Consider the following 20,037-nt stretch of genomic DNA (forward strand, 5'->3'; position numbering starts at 1 on the left):
TATTTTTTGTTGTTGTTTTTGGCATCAATTTTGTCCCAAGCAATATTAACGAAGGAAGAAAGAAAAGGAATAGACAAACGTCAGAGTACCTCAGTATGAGTTTCATTTGCTAGGGCTGCCTCAGCAAAGTATTGCAGATGGGGCCTCTAAGTCCTCCATGATATATCGGAGTCAGCGGATGGGCAGCAGTGGCTTCAACAGGGCAAGGGCGTCAGGTCCTCTGGGAGGGCGGGGATCAGCTACAGACGGGCTGCTCTCAACCTTCTAATACTTCCTTCATTTAATTGTTATTTGTTTTCCGCTTGTTTGGAGCGCCACCCAGTTTGCTGGTAGCTTCTTCTGGTTGTAGGCCCGAGGTCCTACGGCGAGCTGGTCATCAGGCCGGGCTGCTCACATGGCCCCTCCACCTACAGAACCTCCAGCCTCCTCCTCCTGAACCCCACTCTTCTCAACTTTCTCTTCTGCTTCTAGCTTGAGAAAGCTCTCTGCTTCTAAGGGCAGGCATGATTAGACTGAACCCACCTGGTCAACTTCTCATTGGATAGACTAAAAGTGACTAAATTATTCTTGGTTATATCTGCAAGAATCTCTTTTACCAGGTAAAGTAAAATAATCATGGGTGGGGTATTTTATCACACTTACTGTCCTAGGGATTAGAGTGGGAGGGAAGTCATGGCCCATTCTGGATTCACACAGGTGGCCAACTTGCACTTGGCCAATAGAGCTACAAACTATTGGTGTCCAGTAGAGAAGATCCCATAATTAGCTACAAACTATCCCATCATTCTCTCCTCTACCCATTTATTTTATTTATTTTTTGCTCATTTAGGACATTAGAGGGTGTTGAAGTCGACATTCTCACTGATATCATCCAAGACAACAGGCCAAACAACTTTCTACCTTATTTCTGTGAGGGCAAAGGGAACGTTCTACATCCAGACCACCACAGCTGGGTTTGTTGCTACTTGGAAAACCTACCTCAGGGCCACTGTTCCTTTTCCCCTGATAGACAGATGTTCGTGACCTCATTCCGTGAGCTCTGTGCAGACCAGCCCTGTCTCCCTGCTGCACTCTCCAAGGATGAGTTAAATGAAGCCTGTGTTCTAGGTTGGCATGGACTCCTGTGTTTGCTTTTTGATCAAGGCAATTCCGTTTTCCGTGAGGCCATCCCTGCAGCTTCTGAGAGTTCCTAGTCCCTCTTTTGCTTACCAGAAACTCGACGCTCTCTGGGGTCACCTGTGGCTCTGCCTTTTGAACAAGAGAGTATAAAAACCCACTGTGTGTGCCTTTTTCTATCATCACAAGCTAGCACGGTGGCTGGCATCTTCAAGGGGAACTTAGCAGAAGTGTTCAGCCCCGGGTTGACATTTTTGGAGCAGCGAATGATCGAAATGTTGAATAATCTGAAAACAAATCAAATCATGTGGCTGGGATATTAGAGTTTTTACTTCCGGGCTGGGTCAGCGGGCAGAGAGGGCAGGGCCCGGCACTGCCCTGGATTACCAACGAGGGAAACATCCAGCCACAGACAATTTGCCATCCCTGCTGAAGCTGAGCTTTCCTTATCCATTTGAAGGATAGCAAGCCTGACTTTATGAATGTCTAGCCCATGCAGGAGCATGGGGCTTAGTATTGACAGAGGCCCTGCTGGGCTGAGTTCCCTGATTGCACCGTCTTTATTTGTATTATTTTTTTGTGGTCCTGGGAAATGAACCCTGGGGCATTCTATCTGAGGTACACCCCCAGGCCTATTTTTTATTTTGAAACAGGGTTTCACTAAGTTTCTGAGGCTGACTTTGAACCTGTGATCCTCCTGTCTTAGCTGCCCCAGTACTGGAATTATAAATGTGTGCCACCATGCCCAGCTTGAAAATCTCAATAAAATTTGAATAAGAGTTGCTTCACTTTCATTTAATGTCAGGCCCTGCAGATGTTGTAGCCAGCCATGCCTGCTGGCTTTTCTTACATATTTGAGTCTGTGGGTTGAGGTGATTCTTAATACGTGGCAACAAGATATCAGCTGGGACTCCTGCATGGGCTGACCCCTTCCTGTGTGTCAGACCTGAGGTATGAATCATCCCTCCGTGCAGTGTATCCACACTGTACACGTGACCTGCCCATTCGTGGTAGACTTGGTTATCTGACTGTCTATGGCAGCTTTGTGTTCAAGTAACCCTTATTTAATAATGGCCGCAAGGAGCAGAAGCAGTTGTTGTGGTGAGATGCAGAATGTCCCCTAGGAGCTCTGTATTCATGTTCAGAGCTGATTAAGTCATGGGGACAGTGATCTCATCGTCAGATGCATCCACTGCGATGTCTTTTCTGGGTGGAAACCCAGGCAGGTGGGTGTGGGTGGAGAAAGCGAGTCCCTGAGGGCGGGGGCTGAGGGATCATGCTTTGCTCGAGAATCCCCTTGCTTCTGTCTCTTGCTCCAGCCTCCATGATATGAGCAGAACCCTGTGCTCTCACTCTCTCATGCTCTCTCTCTTCTCTTCTCTCCTCTCTTCTCTTGTCTCTATTCTCTCTCCTTTCCCTCCTCCTCCTCGTCCTCGCCCTCGCCCTCGTCCTCCTCCTCCTCCTCCTCCTCCTCCTCTTCCTCCTCCTTCTTCTTCTTATCTCTTTCTCTCTCCCTCTTCCCTCTCTCCTTCCTGCCACCATGACCTGAGATCCACATGCGAGGCCTGACATAGACTGAATTCTGGAAACTCCAAAAATACTGAACAAATAAATCTTCCTTCCTCTCAATTTTGTGGTCAATCACTTTGGATTCTAGCAAGGAGAATGTCAGCTGAGACAATAGTGATGTTGGCAACTCATTAAAAGAGAAAACACAAATGGCCTCTTTTAAGCCAGGCATGGTGGCCCTTGTTCAATCCCAGTATTTGGGAGGTGAGACAGGAGGATGTCAGGTTTTAGGTTAGTATGTGGTAACTTAATAAGACCTTGTTTCAAACAATAAAATAGGGCTGGGGCTATAGCTCAGAGGTAAAATAAGCCTGAGTTCAATCCCTGGTATTGAAAAAAAAACCATAATGGCATCTTTTAAGTGTCAAGGTGAAAGTTTTTTATTTAATGAAGAAATTTAAAATGTGCATGTTGAATTTGCTAAGTTCTATGGTAAAAATTAATCTTACATCCATGGAATTATAAAGAAGGAAAGAGAAGTTCAGGCTGGCTCTGCTGTCACATACCAGACTGCAAACAGCATGCAATGAGTGCTTAGTTGAGATGGAAGTAATATCTAAAAAGTATATGCACGCAATGGAATTCTACACAGCAGCCAAGAAGAACAAAATTGTGTCGTTTTCAGGAAATGGATGGACCAGGAAAACACTTGAAGTGAGAATAGCCAGTCACAGACAGTGAGGGGTCATAGGTCTTCTCTCAGAGTCGGAATCCAGGGGGTCATGGGAATGCAAGAGGGGGTTTAGAGGATGTAGAAGGAACCCCAGTGGGGTGAGGGAGGGCCCGGGGGGGGGACTAGTACAGGAGGCATGTCCATTGACCTTGTACATACGTGAGAACACGGTCCTGATCTCAGTGCCGCATGGGGAAGGGCGAAGTGGGAGGGAGCTGAGGGCAGCTCCCCAAGTGCTCATGCATGCTTAGTGCTATCGTCACACACGACATGACCGTGTGAGGCTCGAAGGCACCAAGAAAAGCATGTATGTGTAGATATTTTTCTGTATGTATTTAGAGGAAAAAACAGTACATTTAGGGTGAGGTACTGTCTCTGATTTTTGGAATCCACTGGGTGTCTTGGGATGTATATTCTCAGATAAGTAGAATATTACTATATATGTTTATATTATGAGAAAATACCACTAAATTATTTAAAAATTAAAAGATAAACTTCTTCAAAATTGGCAAAAAAAAACCCTTTCCAATATCTGTAATATTGTAACATGTATCTGGCACATGCTGGAAAGCTCCACAGTGGGGGCTTGGCTTGCTGACCCTCCCTCCTGGGGGCTTGGCTTGCTGACCCTCCCTCCCCTCTCTTTCAGTACTTGGGGCAAGCACTCACCCGGTGAGTAGAATCAGTGCCCTCTCCCCTGCTCCTGCCTGTCTCCCCTCCAACCACGACGCTATGTTTCCACCTACAGCTTGCATCTTTTGGGGTCCACTTCCCATCACCGTTAAGAGCCAGACAGCAGTGCTGCTATGGAGATTGCTTCTTTGTTTATTTTAGCTCGGCTCAGCTGGTATTTACTAAACATTTACCACACGCAGGTCCCTACTGATGGCAATCCTTTCCCTTGCTCTCTAAGTTACAGCCTCCTGGGAGGATGAAATAAATACACAGATAATAATAATAGTGCAAAATGGAGACTAAGAGCCAGTTGCTGAGACTGGGGGAAGAAGAGGCCATGAGCACAGGGTGCCCAGGGCAGGCAGGGGCCAGGCAGCAGTGTGGGCAGAGACAGAAGACCGAAGCCCAGGACTGAGGGTGGGCTGGAGCGCAGACGCCGTGCATGGATTGGTGGGCACAGGGGCCAATGGGCACCGCCACGTGGAGGAGGGGCTGGGATGTCAAGTTCAGGTGGTCAGATTTTGTTCTGTGCCCACAGGAGACCCACAGATGGCTGTTGAGAGGGGATGAAATAATTGGCGCTGGGTTTTAGGAAGGTGGCGGCATATTCTGTAAGCTGAGTTGCATGTAAGGGGAAGACTGGCGGGGTGAGATGCAGGGGAAGGTTCTGGGCCCTAGGAGAGGTAGCCTTGGCACTCACTGCCCAGGAGGGAGCGGACTCCAGAACTCAGGAGACAGCTCTGCCTCTCCCTGTGTCTCCAGCTCCATCTGTCTGTGTTGTCTCTCAAGGGAAGGAGGAAGAGACAGGGATTGGGTGGGATAATCTTGGGTGCGGTGCTGAAGCTTGGAAGAATGGTGATATCAGGAATAGGGATGCAGATAGAACAGACCTGGGAGCCAGGAAGAAGGCACGTTGCAGAAAACAGTGCTGATGACCGTGGCTAACACGGTGAGACGTTCTGATTCCAGAAAATATTTGTAAGGTCTTAGGGGTGGAAGACATGCCAGGCAGGTGCTCTACTACTAAGTTAAACCCCAGGTTCTTAAAATTTATTAAATTTTTTTTTTTTTTGCTATCAGGGTTGAATCAGTCATTTTACCTCCAAGATCTTTGTTTTACAATTCTTTTTGTTTCACTTATTTTAAGATTAAAAAATGTCTTTTACAGTGCAGCCAAGGCCTCATGCATGCTAGGCAGGTGCTCTACCACCAGCCTGCACTCCCAGTTCAGTAAATTTAATGTGAAATCGAGCAGCATTAATATTTTTAGTTAAAGCAGCCAAGTGAAGCTGGCATTATTTACTGATAATTGTCATTGGATGATAGAGAAACACGTTTTATTGGATCCATTTATTGTTGTGTTGTCGTCACTAGGGATTAAAGTCAGAGGTACGATACCTCTGAGCTACAACCCTAGTCCTGTTTTTTTTTATTTTAAAACTCACTCTCACTAAGTTGATGAAAGCCTTACTAAGTTGCTGAGGCTGGTCTTGAACTTGTGATTCTCCTCTCTCGGCCTCCCAAGTAATCAGATTGTAGGTATGTGCCCCTCGCTGCAAGGCGAGCAGAGTTGAATCAGGGTGATGGACGGTATTGTATGGGAGCCTGCAGGTTTGGCCCTGAGGTCGTCCTTGACGAGTATCCACTGGGAAGAAGTGAGGACAAGCGGCCGCGGACATGGATGTGGGCTCCTGCTGGGCGAGGTCCCTGCACGGGGAGCTCCAGCCAGCTATGGCTGGGTCGTGGCCTTGGAGTGCAGAGAGCTCCCAGCTCGTGCTCCCTGAGGCGTCCTGGTGTCTCCAACCTGCGGCAGCTTGCTGAGTGCTGGACTTTCAGCTCCCGCTGCAGAGACAGCCCGCCGTGGCCCTGCGGCACCGGGTCAGCCGGGCCTGGACGCTCTCCTCTCCTGTACTGGGGCAGCTCTGGCTGACCCAGGGAGGAAGGCTCACGTGCCGCCCAGAAGGAGACGGGGAGATCAAGGCAGACATAGAGAGACGGGGGCTCCTGTTTCTTGCTGTGCGGCACATCTATGATAAGGCAGCGAGATTTAGCAGTAGAAATATAGAACGAACCTTGAGATTTGAATTTCACATAAATAGTAAATGGCGTTTTAATATAAACGTGAAGCGAAGGTTGCCGCCGTAGCTGGATGAACTCCACTTTACCCGGCAATTCCCATCCACTGACATGTCAATATCAGATTCAGCATAAAATGACAGCGCTTCAGGGGACCTTTAGCAGTTGTTTACTTACCGTGTTATTTTAGTCAAATCATATCTGAAACCCCCGTGCAGGATTAAATACTATCTCTCTTGAAGAACTCAGTCTGAACCCGCCTATGCAGGGTAGATACTCTCTCTTAACTCATCGGCTTCCAGGCAATTCTAGCATTTAACTAAGGCCAATCTGTGCTGTCTTCAGTTTCCGTTTTTGCGGGTCTGGGGGTGGAACCCAGGGGCATTCTACCTCCGAGCGACACCCCCAGCCCGATTTTTATTCTTTATTTTGAAACCGGGTCTCACTGAGTTGCAGAGGGCCTCACTAAGTAGCTGAGGCTGGCTACGAACCTCGATCCTCCGGTCTCAGCCTCCCAAACGCTGGGATGACAAGTGTGTGCCACCACATCCCACCTGGTTTCGCTGTCTCTTATAGAACTCAGTCTGAACCCGCCTATGCGGGATAGATACTCTCTCTCTTCAAGAACGCACTGGCTTCCAGGAAATTCTAGCATCTATCTGAAGGCCCATCTGTGCTGTCTTCAGTTTCTGAGTGTGTGAGGGTGCACAGGTACATGTGTCTGCTATGTGCAAACTGTACACACATGGGGTATGTGTGTGTGTGAGTAGGCACCTGATCGCTCAGATGTTTGCACACGGTGGCGTGCTTATGTGTGTATGTGTGTGTGTGCATGCACACGGGTGTATTCATGTGCAGGGTGTAACTGGCTCCCCCTGTGTCTCCAGCTCCATCCTTCTCTGTGTTGTCTCTCAAGGGAAGGAGGAAGAGAAGGGGATTGCATGGGGTAATCTTGGGTTTGTAAGACAGAAAAAGCACCTGAGTTCCTTCACTCTGTAGAACAAAGAAACGTGTGCTTGTAGGCCTGGGTTAGGCCCCGCGTCTTACTTACCTCCTGTCACTTGTGAGCCCCAGCATTGCTGGTGAGTCACAGAGCCTGGCAGAATAGGACACTTTGTGACAGTCTTAGAGAATAAAGATGATCCCAACAAAGGCCTACTTATTCCAAACTCTTAAGCGAGATCTCCTAAAAAAATTAAAAAGGTGGAACGACAAAATATGCCAGTGGTGCCCAAGGCGCGGACACCAGGCCTTGTGCAGCACGTCGTTTACTGAGCTGAGATGTCCTCTCACGAACACACGGTCGCCTGTTTTGAAACGAAGGCAACGTTCATAAAGAACGATACGCGGGGCTCGGGGAATCTGTTTATAAAGAATTTTCACGTCCAAGCGTAGTTACTAGCCAATTTCATAGGCTATATCCCCACAGAGAGAAAAATAAGTGTCTACACTGACCTTCCAAAGAGAACGAGGCCCTTTATGGCCTCATCCAAGGTCATGGCCAACCTCTCTGGCGAGTCGGCAGATTACCCGAGGACAACAGCGCCGTCTCGTTCTCCTCTGCGTGGCTTAGTTCAAAGAGTAAGAAGTCTCTGGGGCAGGATAGAAAGGACTTTCTCATTCTCTTCTTCAAATTTCTATTCATGTACATTTCTTTCCCAAGGAATAAAAAGGAGTTATACGTCACTGACCTGGGGCCACTGACTCCCAGCTACTTCCGGGTCTGTGCTCAGGCCTCGGCGCGCTCCTCTCAGGGAGGCTGGCTTCCGGGAACCTCTTCATCTGCATTCAGGCAGCGGCATTTGCTTTGACTTCTGAGAAGACAGGGTCATCTCCTCCTCCTGCTGACTCCAGCCCCGTGCTCCCTCCCTCCCCTGGGGTGTCTGTCAGTGGGCCCGCTGGGGTGCAGCCCCCAGCTCACAGCTGAAGCCCCTCTTCTGAGATGCATTCTGTGCCTCAGTTTCGCCGGCATGTTCCACATGAAGAGTGTGCTTGCGTGTCTCTGACCGTCTTTCTGTCGGTATTTGAAGGCCCTTCATTCTGTAACTATCTATTTCGGGCCATTCTAAGTTCTGGTTTATAATAGTGAGAGAAAAAAAAAAAAAAACCAATCCAAAGCAAGAGAAAACAAAAACAGGACTTGGCTCTGTCTTTATTTATATAATATGTAATCATGTAGAGATTAAAAAATAATCAAGTCTTGTGTTGTGGCACAATGGAGGTCGAGACAGGAGGAGCACAGATTTTAGGCCAGCCTCAGCAGATTAGTGAGACTCTTTTTTAAAATAAAAAAATAGGCAGGTGTGGTGGCACGTGCTTGTAATCCCAGTACTTGGGAGGTTGTGACAAGAGGATCGGTTCACGGACAGTCTCAGCTAATTGTGAGGCCCTCCCTAAATTGGTGAGACCCTGTTTCAAAATAAAGAATAAAATAGGGCTGGGGGTGTAGCTTGAAGGTAGAATGCCCCTGGGTTCCATCCCCAGTACCACAAAATTAAAAATAACAAAATAAAATAAGAAATAATCAGGCTAGGGGTGTAGTTCGGAGGTAGAGCTGCTATTATATGCAGTCCAGCAACTGCTCAACGAAGGTGCTTTTCTGCAAAGCTGCGTGGCAGGCGAACCTTCGGAGCTTGATTGCAAAAGGTCGGGGTTGCCCTGAGAGCCCGAGCTGGGCTGGAAAGGAAGGAAGCTGGGCTGGCAGAGGCAGGAGGGGCGGGGCGTCCTGGAGGCTTTTTCTCAGCGTTTGAAGATGCCCCACACGGGGAAGAAAGGAAGTCTGCCTCCCCTGAACTAGGAGGAGAGGCTCTGGGGCAAGGGAAGTCCCGGCCAGCACCTGGCAGAGCACGTCGGCTTCTGGGGCCCCGGAAGGTTAGGCCGGGATGAGGACTGGTTGACAGGGTCCGTGTGCTGGGAGAAGACAGTGCGAGGAGTGTCCCTGTGGTGAAGAGCGATGTCAGAGGGGTCAGCCGGCATGTCTGCCGCGGCCCTGCCCCGCGTGGTAGCAGCCCAGCCTCTCAGTGCACCGCAGCGGAGTCCAGTGCAGGCCCAGTGCTCGGGGAGTGTAGTTACATATACCATGTCGCCTCAAGAGCCCTTTATTTGTATTCAGGACTGATGCAGTGGATCCGTGAGGTTGGAATCCCAGCAGCAGATGCACCATCGCAATGGGCTTGGCAGATGGGACCAGGTGGGCCGGCAGCGTGTGGCTGGAGTTGGTGGTCCTGGCCGCAGCCTTGGGGACTCTGTGCGCCTCCTCCTCTCCCCCTTGCTCCCGGCCTCTGTGATTGGGGAGCACGGCCTTGGTGCTCCCCCTCCTCCCGCCGCCATGCCCTGACTCCCGCGGTCCCAGCCTCACACGGACTGAACACGAAACTATAAAAAATAGCTCTTCTTTCCTGAAAGTTATGTGATCGGGTCTTTAGGTTATAGCTGTCAGAATGCCGACCAGTACCCGGGGACTGGGCTGGGGCCTTGCACATGCCGGCCTTGCTGCAGGGCTACATCCCCAGCACAGAAGGCCCTCTCAGGGAGCAGCATCCCCATCTTCACAGAGCCCTCGCTTTTCCTACTTACGTGTGCACGTGCGTATGACGTGTGCGTGTGGGGGGGGAGCTCACCAAGTGCTGCGAGAGCTATCGCCGTGAATTACATCACGATCCAGACTATGATGCACCAATAAAAGTAATTAGAAAAGAACTTGCTCTAAACTTATTTATAATCTCGAAAGAACCATATAAACTAGATATAACATTTTACCATAGAATACCAAAATTCTAGTTGCTGTATAAAAAGATTGGAGCTACAGGAATTTTAATTTTTTATTTGATTCTACCTCTGAGCTACAACCCTAGCCCTATTTTACTTCTGTTTCAATTTGAAAACAGGGTTTCACTAACTTGCTGAGGGCCTTGCTAAGTAGCTGAGGCCAGCCTCAAACCTGCAATCCTCCTGTCTCAGCCTCCCAAGACTATAGGGCAGGCTGCACTGTGGAATCGTTAAGGGTAGTTTGGGATGTACAAGAAAGGTGACACCTGCAAAGCTTAATGGCGCTGTTGAGACAGTCACCCCCGGCCGAGAAAGGCCGCACCGCGTTCCCCATATTAACACGTCATAATTTGTTACAGCATCTATTTAATGATTATTTAACTATCTATTTAAAATTCCATCTTATCATTTCTTTTCCTGTCTTCAGGGAGAAACATAGTTTTAAAACTTCAAGTTATTGTGGAAATAAAAGGTGTCAGGTTTAAAAACACACTGGAAACTTTAGAGTCCCTTCCTTCCTTCCTTTCTCTCTCTCTCTTTCTCTCTTTTTTCTTTCTTTCTTTCTTCTTCCCTCCCTCCCTCTCTTTCTTTCTTTCTTTCTTTCTTTCTTTCTTTCTTCCTCCCTCTTTCTTTCTCTTTCTTTCTCTCTCTTTCTCTCTTTCTCTCTTTCTCTCTTTCTTTCTTTCTTTCTCTCTCTCTCACTTTCTCTTTCTTTCTCTCTTTCCTTCTCTCTCACTTTCTCTCTTTCTCTCTTTCTTTCTTTCTTTCTTTCTTTCTTTCTTTCTTTCTTTCTTTCTTTCTTTCTTTCTTTCTTTCTCATTTTGCTTTTCACCTGGTTACCTTTAGGCTCCTAAGTCGTTGACCATCTTTGATGGTGAATCCGTGAACTTCGACGTGCAATCGAGGGAGTGGGAGCAGGAGACACAGCGTCAGCACTGGAGCAGGACCAGCAGGAGGAAGCGTGCCCGTGCCTCTCGGCGTGCCACTCCTGAGTTATTTCCCCCAAGAACTCCCGCTGGCCATCGCTCTACCTCTCCACGCAGCCCACAGCTTGTCTTCCTCAACGCACAGGGGTGGATTCATTGAGCTGATAACATTGGCTCACTCTTCTTTTCAGTGATTTATGTAAATGCTCCAACTAATTTAAATTTAATAAAAAAGAAGAACTTTGCACAATGCTTTATTGCAGTAAGATTCATCATCTCTAAAAAACACTGCAGTGTTCAAGTTTGGTGCAAAAGTTACAGCAACTGTTACTGGGCTTAATTAAAAACCACAAATCATTGGGCCAGTGGTAATGGATGCGCCATGCGACCCATTGGATACTCGGCAATGCAAGAAGCCAGTATTTTACTCCAAAACATTTGACTGGACGTGACCATCAGGCTGACGGCTCTGCCCAGGAGAAAGCGCCGACTCCCTGTGAATCGGCACGCTGAGGGTTAACGGACAGGGGCTGTGCTTCTCTTTAATTACAGTGGTAGGGGAAACAAAGCAGCACAGTTTTAGAAAGGATGCATTTTGTGGTTAAAGGTCAGTAGTAACATAGAGGGGATTTTCTGGGGAAGCCATCTATTGCTAGCTACCTGCGGTGCGGTGAGATTTTTATATAGTTTTCTTACGCAGGGCGAGAAACTAGCTAAAGTGTGCTGAGATTTACGTGTGGCTATTCATAGCGCTGGGACTCTTCAGACGGCGCCGCCGCCCAGCTCTCCTGGGGGAGCCGACAGCCTGATTAACTCCAGAGTTAGGGAGTGGGGAGAGGGCCGAGGCCGAGGAGGGTGCTCGCCCATCCACAGGCAACAGCCACAAGAAGGGGCGTTCTCTCCTGAAATAATGAGCTACCTGAGGGGATTCCAACTAATAATATCTACTATCGCTGCCTCTACAAGTCCTCAAGAGAAAATACATATACACAATATCCATGGAAATGTCACACACACACACACACACACACTGATGTATCTACGTGTATATCAGTGCTATACACTAAGGCTGCTCTTACTTAGATCTCTAGGGAGGTTTTGCTGAGGTGCTGGGCTCGGGGGTGCTGGCTTGGGTGTACCTTGATCATTCCGGAGCCGAGGCTGGGTGAATGGGGTCTAGAGCCTGTGCTTCTGACCAGAGGTCCCAGTAAAGCCAGGCAGAGACCGAGGTGCGATGCCCTCAGCGCCCGGCCCTCACCTCACCTGTGACACACCGTCCCTCTTCTCTCTTGCGCTCTCTCTCTTTTTTTGACACCGACTTCATTATGAATATACTGATCACAGTGGACATGTGCCTTTCCTGGGAATAGCCACGTTTAGATTGGAATCTACTTGTAGAATTAATGATGCTCTGTCTGTTAAGAACCCTGTGAGGAGACATAAGCCTCAGGGAGAGGGGGTCGTCACTTCCCATGACCCTCAGCGCGCGTCCCTCCTCAGCTCAGACCTGAATTGGAGGTCCGAATTCCTTTCTAAGACCCGGATTGGAGTGTTTTGTACCCCCAAGTGGTGGTGGTGGCTTTTCTCTACAGAGTTAAATATTTTTGACTGAATCTTGCTTACTTATAAAGGCCAAAGTCTGAGATGGAGAAATGGCATGAACTTGGCCAGGCCAAACATATATTTGGTGAAAGTGCCGATCGCCTATTTAATATGAGGACATCAGTGCCAACGCGTATCTGAAAGAAAAACGGGAGCCTGGCTTTTGCAGAAAGCCTTTGTTACTGCCGAGAACTCACACATAGGCACAGCTCCTGTCTTACGTGGGCTCCATAACTTAGAATGTGAATCAAAGCCGAGGCCCTCAGCAGGACCCACACCGACGGCCCAGGACTCAGGAGGTGGCATCTGAAACGCGCGGGTTCCTAACGCTCAGACGGCACTCGGCATCGACAGTGCGTCCGACAGGCTCTGTGGTCTCTTTCGTAGCTGTGGTCTGCGACTTTGGTTACGTCTCCTGCCAAATACAGTATTCCAGAAGTGAAACGCTGCACGGTCCTGGGCTGAGAGGCCCCAAGGACGGAGAGCACTGCAACAGGAGCAGGCGGAGCAGGGGGAGAAGGAGCCTCTGTTGGACGGCAAGTCGGTCTTCAGCGAGAAGCAGGCTGAGCGTCAGGTTGGAGGCGTTGGAGAAGTGGCACTCTAAACATTTTCCTCTTTACTTTAAGACTATTATTGGCGCATCCTAATGATACATCTCAGTGAGGTTCAAGGTCGTGCAAGCCCTCGGTGGGACTCCCTGCGGATCCCCGCCTCCTACACCTGGAGGGGAGCTTGAAAGGCGCGCTTGCAGGGGCCTGGCATTGTTTACCTTTCCTTCCTCAGCTCCCTTCCGCTCTGCCCCCGGGCCTGGCATCAGCCTGCTGTCTCTCGCCTCAGTTGTCTGTCATCTCTTTTTTATTTATTTATTTTTTTGGTGGTACTGAGGTTCCTGGGAGCCCTTCTATATCCGGGCTACACTCCCAGACCTATTTTTTATTTTTGGACACAGGGTCTCTTAAGCCAGCGTGGCTGGCTTCGAACCTGCGCGATCCTCCTGTCTCTGCCTCCCAAGCGCGGGGATTACAAGCGTGCGCCACCACGCCCGGCTGACATCTCTTCTGCTTCCTCCTTCTCTCTGGCTTCCGTGTAGGAGAGAAAACACCGCATTGGCTTTCTGGAGTAGCCGGTCTCACTTAGCTCGGTAACCTCTACTCCCGTCTGTTTCCTGGCAGATGGTATAACTGCGCTGTTCTTTGTGGCTGAGTAAAATCCCACCGTGTGCATAGACTACACTTTTGTGACCCGTTCATCTACCTGCATTAGTTCCTTAATTTGCGAATGGTGTTATTATAAGCTTATTTTGTGTGTGTGGTTTTGGGGATTAACCCAAGGCCTCGGGCATGCTGGGCAAGTGTTCAAAACTGCATTACATCCCTAGCCTATTTTGTATTTGTTTAATCTATTTATTATATAGGTTAATTAACAGTACACAATGTAATTTTCATAAGTGAGTCAATTTATAATAATGCTAAGATTGATAGATATCTGAGAAAATTAGAGGTGCCAGGCCTGGGAATAGACTGAACGGGGAGGAAGAAAGAGTGGAGCTTCTGCCCAAGGCAAGTGATTCAAAGCCAGGCCCTTCAGGTCCTCTCGTTCATTTCCTTCCTACCGATATTTTAATTTCTTCTATCCATTCACCCCTGAAACTGAATGAAAAACAATGGTAAAATGCAAGGAAGTAAGCTTTAATACTTACTGCTATTAAATACTTGCCTGGTTCTACTCTACGGAAGACCGTGGAGACCACCTCTTCTGGGAGTGGGTTGGGAGGGCACTGGCTGAGCTCCGGGTCCTACAGACAAGGGAACTAGTCGTTTCAGAGTCGGTGGTCTTGGTGGTCCGGTGGGTCATCGTCTCAGGGCTGATCAAGCAGGGACACGGTGGCAGAAACAAGAAGATACCGTTGCCTGGAGAAGGCTCACTCCCACTTGCCACAGCACACTTTGGTTTTGGTGCTGAGGATTGAACCCAGGAGCACCTACCGCTGGACCACAGCCACAGCCCAACCCCTCCTTTATGTTTGTTTACAAACAGGGTCTCACTAGGTTGCTGGAAGTCTCATGACATTGCTCAGGCTCTCCTTGAACCTGTGATCCTCTGGCCCCAGCCTTTTTGTTGTTTGCAACTGGGTCTCTCTAAATTGCTGAGGCTGCCTTTGAACCTGTGGCTCCCCTGTCTCAGTTTCCCAAGTACTGAGTTTTCAGCACCACCACATCCAGCTAACACCTGTACTATTCTTTAGCGATTAGTTGCTATTTTTGTGTTGGTTTGGATTGGGGGACGGGAGGAGGAGATCTTACAGGTCTCTGGGCCCGACAGGCAGTGTGGACGGGAGAAAGTGTGTTCTGACGGGAGGTCAGGGGAGCGCAGGAGGAGCTTGAAGATGAACTGCCCAAGAACCAGTGCCCGGGGCACCCGATGCATGTGCCCACAGCTTCACAGTGACACTCCGCCCTTTTTCTCCTTAGTTATTACTTTAAATTGAAAACTGGACCTTCCCTAAGTAAGAGTTGGAGCAATCACAGAATCTATATTAAATAAAGAACATATAAGCAATTTACAAGAATTCCTCGGATAGTAATTAGTTGCAATCATTCGCTGTAACGTAAAAGCATTACTTTCAAGAGTCCTGAAATTAATTGTATTCCAAATTACTTTCCATCTTAGGTTGTCAATTAACTTCCCTTCCTACAAATCTTTTGTGGTTAAAGACATTTTAATTCTGTGAGGAAATGGCAGGATCACAGTTCCATTATTCTTACATTAATAATCATATTTTTAATTACCTAGATTCTCTCCCCGAGGAAGACACTGATTTGTTCTCACGTTATAAATGTCTACAATAGTCATCTCCCCCGTGCACAAGCCAGTTAGAGGGATGTTTCCCGCTCACTTCTGTAAATACAAATGTCCTCCAGGACCAGCGGAGACCTCCTGCGCGGGGCAGCAAAGCACTGAGAGAGAAGTGGGTTTGGAGGCTAAAGCAACATGGGATGGACTTTTTGTTTGTTTGCAAAATTTGATATTGCCAGATGAAACTACCGGGGAAACGTTTTCTTGCATGTGATCATGGACAGACGTTACCAGTCCTGTTTCTAGCTTCTGCCAATGGCCGTTCCTACGCGTTTGCTGTGGTTTTCGTCTGGGTTGTCCTCCAAAGGTGCACACGTTGAAGGCCTGGCCCCAGCTGGTGGCGCTTTTGGGAAGTGGGGTGTAGTCGGAGGAAGTTGGTCCCCAGCCCCTTCCTCCCTCAGTCTCGGATTTCTTGCCAGGAGGAGGTGAGCATCTCTGTCCACCACGCCCTCCCCACCATGATGCTCTGCCTGGACAAGCCCAAAGCGAGGAGGTGCAGTGACTGTGGCCCCAATGTTCTCTGAAGTGTAAGCCCAAATCAGCCCTCCCTCCTCTGTCAGTTGTCTCCGGTATTTTGTTATAGCGACAGAAATCTGATTAGCACAACGCCTTATATCCTGGACACTCCTTGCCCTGGACAACGCCAGCCAGAGCCCCCTGGCATGGCCCTTTGTCCCCTCATCACCGGCACCTTCCTTTTTGCAGGGAACATGCCCCTAATGGTCTTCCTGTCTCATTTTAAGGGAGAATACAAAGGTTAAAAAGCTCAGGAACTCAGGCCACTAAAAAAGTAAATTAAATCTTGAGCTCTTAGAATGTTTCTTCCCACCACGATCTTACTACCAAGCAGAAGGGCCTCAGGATAATCAACTGAGAGAGGAAACTTCCCAGGGAAACCAAAGACAACACAGAGGAAAAATAAAACACTGAGAAAATGGAAAGAAAAGGGGAGCCCCTGGAGCCCACAGCTACAGCAAGCATTAAACAGAGTACAGTGACATGACACTTCACAGTAAAACCCTGATCACCTCGTTTCCTATTGTTAAATATTAAACACACACACACACACACACACACACACACACCCCTCCAAGCATGCTAACAGTAAAAAAATAAAAGCAAATCTGAAGACACAAATCAAGAATAGTACCAGATCAAATATTTGGGGGTTTTCAGAGAGGAAATTGAAAACATATATGATTAATATATTAAAGGCTTTAATGGAAAAGTATATGACATGTAAGAATGGATAATATAAGCACAGAAATTCAAACTCGAAGGAATATTTAAAAGAAATTGGTTAACAGAACAACAACAACCAAAAAGCCAACTAAGCATGGTGGTGCGCGCCTGTGATCCCAGCGCTTGGCAGGCTGAGACGGGAGAGTTGCAGCTTTGAGGCCAACCTCAGCAACTTAGCGAGGCCCTCCAAAGCTTCGTGAGACCCTGCTTCCAAATGAAACAAAACAAAACACTGAGAAGACGTGACCAGCGCCGCTGGAGGCTCACCTGTGGACCGGGAAGGACGAAGGAGAGCCAGTTCTCTTTGAAGTCTGTTGATAGAAGCTCCTAAAATGGAATGGAGACAAAAAGAGAAGCATTAAAAACTGGACCAGACCATCCCCAAACCGCGGGATACTTATAAAAGCTGCACTTTGCAGGTACCGGGAATCCAAAAGGGAAGAGAAAGGAGCAGAAACATGCTAAGTAATTAAGCCCCCTCTGAAATGTCCAAAATGCATAGTAATCTCCAGCTTATGAATCCAGAAAGCTGAGAGAATTCCAAGCAGAATAACTGCCTAAAAAAATCTACAAGTAAGCATATCATATTCATATCCAAACTCCAGAAACCAAAATCAAAGAGAGAATCATGAAAGAGGCTGGGCTTGCAAGGAAGGTTTCTCATGGAGTGAATTTGAGAAGGCAAGCAGGAGGACGGAGTGAACCACCAAAGAAAGAACGGAGCTAACGCGAAGCCCGAATCCAGGAACACTCCATCCCAAGCCAAGAGGATATAAAGGCTGTTTGAGACAAAGAAAAGATAAAAGATTTTGTAAGACACGCTAAAATAAGCCATTTTTATTATTTTTAAAACTTTAAATAGTTCATGGCACTTGGTAGACTTTCTCCCAATTTTTTTCTGAGTCCATTCTTTTCCATACAGGGTTTCGAGATTGGCGTTGGCATTCTCACAGATGTACAAACGTCACTGAAAGTGTTTCCTCCGTTCATTCTCCCCCAGACCTCCTCTGCTCCTCTGCGGCTTCTCCTCCGTTATCTAAGTCCTTCTGGTATCCCAATCACTCCCTCGCTCCCACAAATCCCAATCACTCCCTCGCTCCTACATATGCGAGAAGACATATGACCCTTCACTTTCTGTGACTGGCTAATCTCGCTTAACATAATTTTCTCCAGGTCCATCCATTTTGCTGCAAATGACATAACTCTTTTCTTATAAAAGAAACTCTTTAATGAGAAGGAAAATGAGATGGGTCAGAATATTTGATCTCATAAAGAAGGAAGAACAGAAAAATACATGGGGTGGAATAAACTGTTTTACTATTTTTAATTGACCAATTGGTCATTGTTTGTTGAAAGAGATGAAAACGAGAATATATCAGGTAATCTTGGACTATGGTAACATGGAATGAACATCGGCAGTGCTTTAAGGACTGGGAGGAAGGCCTTGGGATAACTTAGGAATCTACACTGCCTGAGAACCAGTACAGTGTTTGAGAGTGAGGCTGGATGAATTAGAAATGTGTGTTGCTGGGTAATGAGTTAAAAATTCTTAAAAAGGAACAAAGCTAAAGAATGAAAAAGTGAAGCCACAGGCATATTTAATTAAAACCAGGGAATTGTTAATGCAGCTTCTTGGGCACACCTGAAGGATGTCATGTTCAGTGACATAAGCCAGGCACGGACAGGCAGATGCGACTTGATCTTCTCATATGTGGAATCCAACCAATTTTTCTCATGGAAATTGAGAGTAGAATATCGGCAAGGGAGGCTAAAGAACTGGGTGGACTGGGATGGGGAGAGGTTGGCCAATAGGTAAAATGTTACCCTTAGACAGAAGGAATAAGCTTCAGGACTTACTGCATAGGCTCGGGATCCATAAACATAGTGATATCTACTTTAAAACAGTCAGAAAATTTTGAATATTTTACCCATAAAGACAGAATCATGTCAAGATGGTGGGTATGCCGACTTCTTGACTTGTTCCTAGCACAGTGTGGACATTTATGAAAACATTATATTATATTATTAAATGTGAATCGAAACTTAAAAAGTACATATTGTAAATATCCCAAAAAAGGCAAAAAAGGAGATAATAAAAATAAAAATATAATGAATATAAAAGTCACAAGCATCATGGATGGTGATCATCAAAAGATGCCAAAAAACCACTTTCACGGTGAACAGTCTACGCACACCCAGTAAAGCACAGAGACGGTCAGACGGATTTAAAAATGTAAAAGTCGGGACTCAACAGACTGTGCGACGCAGCGAGATCTCATCTTAAAAAAACATAAAATAAAATCAACTTTAAATTTAAATACAGGAGGTTAAAAGTAACGTGGTGTGAATACACACGTTGTCCTGACATCAGTTAGAGAAAACTGGCGTGGCTTTGTCAACCTCAGACAGAGCAAAACTTAAAATAAGATCAAATGCTGGGTTTGCAAAGGAGATTATGCCATGATAGAAGGATTGCTTCCCCGAGAAGCTATAACAGTCCTTAACATGTACACATATAACATCAGAGTATCAAGATAGCAAGACAAAAATGGATAGAACCACAAGAACAGACAGAAAAATCCACTCCTGTCTTAGAGACGTTAGCACTTGAGAGTAGGTGACAAGACCGGGAGGCAGAAATCCAGCAAACACGCGCGTCAAGGACCCGAGCCTTGCGTGACCCTGCGGCGGATGACGGGCGTAACGGACTGTGAACACGTCAGGTTGTAACGGCGGTGAGTATTTTCTATTGCCTGTATACTTTCCTAGCATTGTTTCTGTGCTCAGATACACAGATACTCGCCTCAGTATTCAGTGCCCGCAGTGTTCGTTATAGGCGCATGCCGTACTTGCCCGTGGCCTAGGAGCACTAGGTTACTCCAGGTGATCTCAGCCTCGAGGAGGCGACACCATCTGGGTTTGCCTAAGTGCACTCTGATGGTGCCAAGATGACCATGTGCCTCAGTGACCGTTTCTCGGAGTGCGTGGCCATATCTAAACAACACACAGCTCTAGTCAAGATGTCCAGTCCTATACCACTCAACTGTGTTTTATTTATGCTTATCTGTTTTATCCAACAACAGATCAGTGCACATTCTAGACTCACATAGAAAAGCCACACAGATAAACCATATTCTAGGCCATGTACACATTTAAAATAATTAATCATAGAAGGTGCTACTGTACCAAAATGGAACTGAATTTGAAATCAATCACAGGGAGATAGTGGGAAAATTCCCAAACACTTAGAAATTAAACCACACTTCTCTCTAAAAAAAAAAAAAAAAAAAAAAAAAAAAACCCAAAAAAAAACCACCGGAGGCAAAGAAATCTGAAGAACAATGAAAAATATTTTTAAAAAGTGGAAATAAAATGTGTACTTAATCAAAAGCAATGTATAGAGCGACATTTTAAAGCACTGAATGCATAGATTAGAAAAGAAGAAAGGCAAGTTCTAGCTAATGAAAGAAAATAAGAAAAAGGAAATAAAAGGTATACACTTTGGGATGGGAAAATAAAACTGTCCCTGCTCAC

Source organism: Muscardinus avellanarius (genome assembly GCF_963383645.1).
Source record: "Muscardinus avellanarius genome assembly, chromosome: 3".
Taxonomy (NCBI): Eukaryota; Metazoa; Chordata; class Mammalia; order Rodentia; family Gliridae; genus Muscardinus; species Muscardinus avellanarius.